This window comes from Petaurus breviceps, unplaced genomic scaffold (genome assembly GCF_028583685.1).
Source record: "Petaurus breviceps papuanus isolate PSGF00001 unplaced genomic scaffold, PetGlider_PUasm1.0 126, whole genome shotgun sequence".
Lineage (NCBI taxonomy): Eukaryota > Metazoa > Chordata > Mammalia > Diprotodontia > Petauridae > Petaurus > Petaurus breviceps.
Window position 1 is genome coordinate 23,729,755 of NW_027185655.1, and position 7,641 is coordinate 23,737,395.

At 38.3% G+C, this 7,641-nt stretch overlaps 1 pseudogene; it reads right to left on the reverse strand.

The window, feature by feature from the left end:
- Positions 1-993: 993 nt before the first annotated feature.
- Positions 994-3,534, reverse strand: LOC138169254 (peroxiredoxin-6 pseudogene; annotated as a pseudogene).
- Between the last annotated feature and the right edge of the window lie 4,107 nt (positions 3,535-7,641).

Sequence of the window (7,641 nt, forward strand, 5' to 3'; positions counted from 1 at the left end):
GCTTTCACTTGTACAATTCTAATTTTTAATCAGTTAGTTTCTTGAGCTAGCATATATCACCTTTTCCATTTGCCAATTCCACATTTTAAGGAGTTGTTTTCTTCAGTAGTTTTTGTACATCTTTCTTATATTTTTTGTGCTTTCTTTATCAAGCTATTAAATCTTTTTTCATGATTCTCTTTTATTTTCTGGTTTCAAAAGGCTTTTATTTATGGCTCCCCTAAAGGCAAAATATCAGAAAACAATCCACTGCAGAGATAACGTTTTATATTAAAGAAATAGTATCTTTATCCTTTCCTCTCCTCGAGTATACATGCTTTAATCTTATTCTAAACATTTCGAGACGTTTTCCATGTCTAGGTATGTGACATAGGCACCCATAATTATGACCCTCTACCATTCTGTACATCAGTAGCAGGCATTGTATAGATTCTCTGTAGTCTCAGCCACATACTTGTCACATAATTAGAACACTCTTATGCCCAATCTATCAAAATATTTTAAGGTTGTATTCTGCTTACCTGTATCTGCTTGAAAGAGAAGAATCTCTTAAGTTTTTCCTGGGTTAGTACAACTCAACATTTGAGAAAAAAACCCACTATATGAAATACCTAAATTATTACAAGTTATTGATCATAAACTTAGGGAGATGAAGCTTAGAACCAGGCACTTTGAATTGTCTCCTCCCTCAAATTAGAAAAAGAGATAATGTCTATTAGGTCAGTTAAAGAAGTCCTATTCCCACAATGCTCCTAAGTAGTTCCTTTCCTAAGTGCCTAGGTGGCTGATGATGGGGACTGCAACAGATCTCAGAGGAATTTGAAGTCCCAAACAGTGCCATCCCAGAGATAACCAACAAAGCTACAAGGGAGTTCAATAGCCCAAGCAAAATGTTGATAAAGGCACAAGGAGACTTTTAGTGCCATTTTCATTTAACAAGTTAGTGCAGACAAAAGACTCCTGACTTTCATCACCTCAAGATGTTTAAATCAATTATTGTAAGAAGATATGATTTGCAGGCTGATATCCCTTCTGGCAGGGATCTTCAAGGGAGCCCCAACCAGACCCCAGCATGGTCTTGCTGGAGTAACCTATGTATGGCTGAGGGGTGTACCATAGGTATTTCTTGCCTGAAGGGATCTCTTTGGTCAACAGTTTTCTGCCCTCCTCTTCAGGGATGGTTGGAACAACCATGACACTATCTCCCCATTTCCAGTCAACAGGAATAGCAACCTTCTTGTATGCTGTCAATTGAAGGGAATCAATCACTCTCAGAATCTCATCAAAGTTCCTGCCAGTAGTTGGTGGGTAGAGGATAGACAGCTTCAACTTCTTATCTGGGCCAAAAAGAAATACACAGAGACATGTCCTGTCCATAGCATGCATCTGGGACTAACATGCCCAACTTGATGGCAAAGTCCCGTTTGTGATCATCAATGATGGGGAAAGACAGATTCTCTGTGGCCTCCTCTCCTTTGTATGCATTGATATCCTTACTCCAGGAAAGATGGTCTTGGACAGAGTCAATAGAAAGGGCTGTTGATCATCTTAACATTCAGCTTCTCAAATTCTAGTGCCAGCTTTGCAGCAAGGCCAGCTCTGTTGTGCACACTAGAGTAAAATCCAGAGGATGGGAGAAGAGAATGCCCTGTGAGTCTCTGAAGAAGTCATTGAAAGGAATGCTGCTGATCCTAGTGTTAGCCTGAGGAGTGGGAGGAGGAGGAGATGAGGAAGGAGGAGGGAGAAAGTGGAGGAGGAAGAGGAAGAAGAGGACTGGGAGGAGGAGGAGGAATACTTCCAGAAATTTTTGGGTTTTTTTTTTTTGACCTGAAACCAATTTATATTCTTCTTAGTGGCTTTTCATGTTACTTTTTTTTGACATTGTTGTTCTCTTCTTAGTTTGTGTTTTGATCTTCTGCCTCAAGATTATAACTTTCTTTGGCCAAGGTTTTTTTTTTTTTGGCTTATTTTTCCCAGTCTATGTAGTTAATTTTTCTAGATAATTTAATATTTTTATTAATAATTTCAGCATGTTTGTTTTTATTTTATTTTGAAAAAATATTATTTAATATTCTATTTTCCAAATATTTTATTTATTTTTAAATTATTTAAAATTTGATTTATCAAATTACATGTCAAAACAATTTAACATTTCTTTTAAACTTTGAGGTCCAAATTCTCTCCTTCTATTCCTCCCCCCATTGAGAAGGCAAGCAATTTGACATAGGTTATACATGTGTTGTCATTAAAAAAAAAACACATTTCCATGAAGCCATTCTGTGAAAGAAAACACAGACAAAAAAACCAACAAAAATAAAGGATAGAAAAAGTTTCTTTGATCTACATTCAGGGTTTATCAGTTCTTTCTTTTTGTGTCTGGGTGAGAGGGGAACCAGTCCAATGCAGGCCACACCAGCACAGACCCAGACCCAGCCCACTAGGAGCAATCATCAGCAGATGCTTCCAGAGCTCTCAGGCCACAGATCTTAAGGACATTGGCCACTGGGTCGTTTTGTGGCTTCTGCTGCTTCAGGAATTGCTTTATGACATTTAAAAAAAAGTGTTTGGAGGAGTTTGGGGGAGAGCTCTGTTTCCGAAATGGAGAGGGCATTATCTCAAGCTTCAGTTTTTTTTGTGCATCTGTTTTCAGAGGTCATTCTGGGGACCTGTAAATTTTTGGCTCCTCCAAAGTGGCATGATCTAAGGAGGAGTGTATTTGCTCCTCTCTTGTACTTGATTTTTGAGTGACCGCAAGCACTCTTTTCAACCCTGGAACTGTGACCAGGGTCCTTGCTCCCCTTTGGCCACAAGCTCTGCTGTTCGTCCTTACACTGAGACTGAGACCCAGGACTGGGACCCAGACCCAGAGTCCTGCCCTTGGTGCCAGTCCTGTAAATCTCCTTCTGACCCATTGCTTGATCCCATCACCATCTGTGGACTGAGAGGTCTGGAAACTGCTACCTACTGAAGTCAGTGATTCAGTCACCTGGAGACCTGATCCTGGTTTGCTGGGACTGGGTCTGTTCTAGCATGGCCTGCACTGGATTGCAGGCCTCTCTCATCCTGATGCAACAGACCCTTCCTGTCAACATTCTGAGTTGTCTTGGGCTGGAAAACTGTTTCTCTCTTTTTGTGGGTTCTGATGCTCTAGAATTTGTTTAAAGTCATTACTTAAAGGTATTTGGAGGGTTTGGGGGGAGAGGTCATGTGAGTCCCTGCCTTTTTTCCACCTCTTAGCTCTGTTTTCCCTCTTTAGCTACTTTTAACAGTGAACTCTGTTCCTGGGGTGGAAGGGACACTGTCACTAGCTTCTTGTGATGGGGGCTGCAGGCCCTGGCTGCTTTCCTGATGGTGTGAAGGTATTGTAAGGGGCCTAGCTGTTGCATCAGGGCTGTGGACATTGGTAGGGCCTGATGAAGCACCAGGGCTGTGGGGGGCCTGATGAAGCACCAGGGCTGTGGGGAGCCTGGTGCTGTGCCAGGCCTGTGGAGGGGGGGCCTGGCCGCTCACCTGGTACTGTGCCCAGGCTTGCATGGTCACCTTGGTGCTGGGCTGGCTCCAAGCGGAACTAGGACTATTTTTTGTAGAATAAGTTATTGATTACTTCCTCTTACAACACTTCTTTCTAAAGTAACAAAAGTCAAGTGTCTGGGGAATTTAGTATATCTCTTTCCTATTATAGATGGGGGTCAAAGAGATCAAGGGCCTGAATATAGTCTCACAGCTCTCCAAGCAGAGTTAGAATCAGCTCTCAAGCCTCCCAGCCTTCAATGCAAATTATCACACCTCTTTTATTTTTTAATTTTAATGTCAATCTTCGTCATTTTGTTCTGTGTATTTGCCTTCCTCATCATTCAGAAACACATTCCATAAAGAGTGATGGCTGTAAATGCTATGCAAATGCAAGATGTCCCATGATGGCATAATATGGAAATATTACCTTCTTTATTAGTCTCAAGAACTCTGAGATGGAACCAGGAGAGTTGTAATGTTTGTTAGTTTTCAAGAAATATGTACTTTAGAAATTTTAACTGAATTTATCATGTTCTCCAACTCTTATCTCCACATCATTCTTTTCACCATAACCTCCTTCTGGTTTTTATTTAAGTTGTTTATTGCCTTACTTCAGGCATAGCTATTATTATTTATGAAATACTGTAAGTGCACATGACCCAAGCAAACCCATAAAAGACACATTGATCCATTATCCGAGGAATTTACTGTCAGATTCAAATAAAAAACAAACACTGAGACCCAAATATCATTACAAATTAGATGTGAACTGCCAGGATGAAGACATTTGCTATATTAGTGATTTCAATTCGAAGTCCTTCCCTTATCACCCCACCACTTCAGTAGGAGTCTTTCCAGCCTATACTACAAATTGGCTTTGTTCTGGCAGTCCACTCAAATAGTCTGAATCCATTTTCACAAAGACATGATAATTTGCCTTCTGGATCAGCCTAACAAATTTTTATTTAACCTATTAACACAATTGAATAATTGAAATAAAAGATATCACATGACAATGAAGGATGTTAAAGGTAATACACTTGAAGACTAAATTAATTTGGAGTTTGACCACACAGCTAGTGAGTGGTTCCTCTCTTTGAGACTCAATGTCCTCAATTGTAGACTGGGCAGTTATACACTGCCCTCTTTATAGTATTTAGCTAAGGAAAGCACTATGCAAAATGTAAATATCCTTTCTTGATGAGCTACATTTTATTATTGCTTAGCATAGTACCTGGAACATAAGCTTTTAATAAATGCTTACTGAACGGTTTATTGGTTAATATGAGACAGATTATCTCTCAATCACAAAACTGAGAGACTGGAAGAAGATTGACAGCTGGGCAGGAATGAGCAAGTGGATTATATGGGAAAGATCATGACTGTGCTATAGATGCAGGGAAGTGGGATCAAATAAAATGATGTATTTTTGGAATATACTCCATGAAGGAAACATGATAATTAAAGTTAAGGCAATATATTAACAGGGACTGGATCCAATCAAAGCTATTTATTCCTAGGCACAACAAAACAGTGTTAGTGTTGCAAAGGATGCCAAAACCAGTCTGTCTGTATGTATTTACGGATGATAAGTCTATGAGTAAAACATAGCATTTATGCAATCATTGATAATGAATTCCTCAGTCAATACGCATTTATTAAGCACCTCCTATATGCCAGCCAATTGGGTTAAGCTCCAGTGATAGAAGGAAAAACAACATAGTCTTTTTTCTCAAGTAGCTCAAACTACTTAGGGGGAGAGAGTAGGAAAGCAATTATGTTCAAAATAAGATGCATACAGCTTAAATTGAAGATAATTAATAGAGGAAAGGGTAAGTAGAGAAAAATAAAAACCCTGGGCAGGTCACCTAATCTCTCAGCACCCCAGGAAATCTTTCAAGAAAATAATTTGTAGACTAGAAATTATATGCATGGGAGTGGGGAGAAAGGAAGTGAGGGGAATGAACATTTATTTATCCCCTACTGTGTGCCAAGCGCCGTGCTAAGTAAACACTTTGCAAATATCTAATTTGATCCTGATAACAACCCTAAGGAAGGTGTTATTAATATTACAATAATATGCAATATAATGTAATGTAACTTAACATAATACAATTATAGATTGTAATATATAATAATATATTATATGTGATATATAATACATGATAGTTTATATATTAACATATTAATATAATTATATTTTATGTCATATTACATTATATTAATATTACTTTATTTTATTTTACACTTAAGGAAATTGAAGTTAAGTGATTCTTCCAAAGTCATCCTGCTAGAGGAAGTTTTCTCATTGGGAGATCCTTATATCAATGAAATCTCAGGCATGTTTTTGTTTGTTTGTTTTACAAAGGATTAAATAAGTGAACAGTAAGAAACAGTTCATTTGATTTTGTCCTGCACTTATAACACACCACTTTTATAAGTATAGATGCCTATTTTCTGCTAACATAGAGTAAATCAATCATACTTTTTAGGTGTGAAAGAGGAAGGAAAGCAATTATGACAAAGTTGAGAAAAAAAGGAATAAGAGAGATCAGGTGTGTTTAAATATAATGAAACCTGTATGATTCCTAAAGATGGATCACCCAAGTCAAAAAAATGAATTGGTCCCTAAATTAGCCAGACATAAGTATGGAAGTTACCATTACTAGTTATAACCCAACTGGCTGGTCCCCCTGTTTGAAATCTTCCTTCCAAAATGGCAGGACAACCCACAGTGGGTGTAGAGCCAGAGGGTGCCTTAGTGTCTGTTAATCATTTTGGTCTGACCTAAATTGTCTTCCATGCTCCACTAATACAGAGACTGGGCGAGAACACTCCTTTTCATCTGAAACAGCAGGTTAGGTTTGAAAATACAGAATAATTTGAGAATGGGGTCCCAGGGTGGAAAAGGCAGCTTTTTATTCACTGCATAAATGCTGGCCATTCAGCCATAACAAGCACTGAAGCTGGAAGGTGTAAATGAGAGAGGAGAAACACAGGGGGGCCTATTAAGTCCAGTTTCTGCTTTTAAGTCTCTTTTATTACTTACAGAACAAAGCTTGGTTTCTTGCATTTGGGGGTTCAAGAAGACAGACCACACTTCTTTCACTTGATAGTTAGGTCAGTTCATAATCAATGTAAGAAAAAATAAATAAATAAGACACAAAGAAATACTTAATCTGCTCTGTAGGCTGGCAACCCCACCAGATACTCAATGGCCACTCAATTTCCCCTTGGTATTGTGCTGTGGTCTTCAGCATGACAGAATTTAAGCCCACACAACCTAGGAAGCAATCGATGATGTTCCAAATAAGAAAGCTTCAGTAAATGTAAGCTCCTAACTTTCACCTTGCACAGTATTGAATTGGAGCAGAATTTAAGCAAATCTCTGGAGTTTCCAAATAACAGAGACCTCCAAATTTCTAGTAAGCTTGATTTAGTCATAGTTTTTTTTTTAGCAGACACAGTAATACATAATGAAATGTCATTAATTCACCCATGTAATATTGGTTTCCAATTTGATGCTTCACATCCAATTATTAGGATATTAGTTAGTTACTCAGATTTATGGCCCAGTGACTAAGGGGAAAATGTCACTTCTTCTACTAGCTGAACTGTCAGAAAATAGAATGATGTCTATTTCTTATGAGAGCAACTAGGACCTTGCTAAAATCTTCATGTTGTCACAGATGTATAGCGTAGGTCTTAAAGCAGGTGAAACAGAAATAACTGGGGAACTTGTTATTTCCTTACTTTCTTCAAGCCAAGGGAGTCTTAGAAAGGGTATTTTCTCTGCCTGCCCTCTTTAATTTTATTATAGCAGTTAGGGGCTTGAAATGGGGAAAGTCACCTAAATGTGAATGCCATTTTTTTAAAGCTCTTTTGCAACCAGAAAAGTGTTAAAGGTGATAAGCTATTTTTAGAGGCATGTTATCTTTTCTCTACTCTAGAACTCCAACTCTGCTTTTTTTTTCCCAGTGTCTTAGAAGCATTTGGCCCATGGAGGTAAATTTGCTCTGAACTGGCAATTGTGTGAGTTGATTTTTTTTTTTCCAGTAAGTGCCTTTGAGTACTGCCATTTTCTGCAAGTTGGCAAGACATTTCAACTACTTGCAAAAAATGATGGGA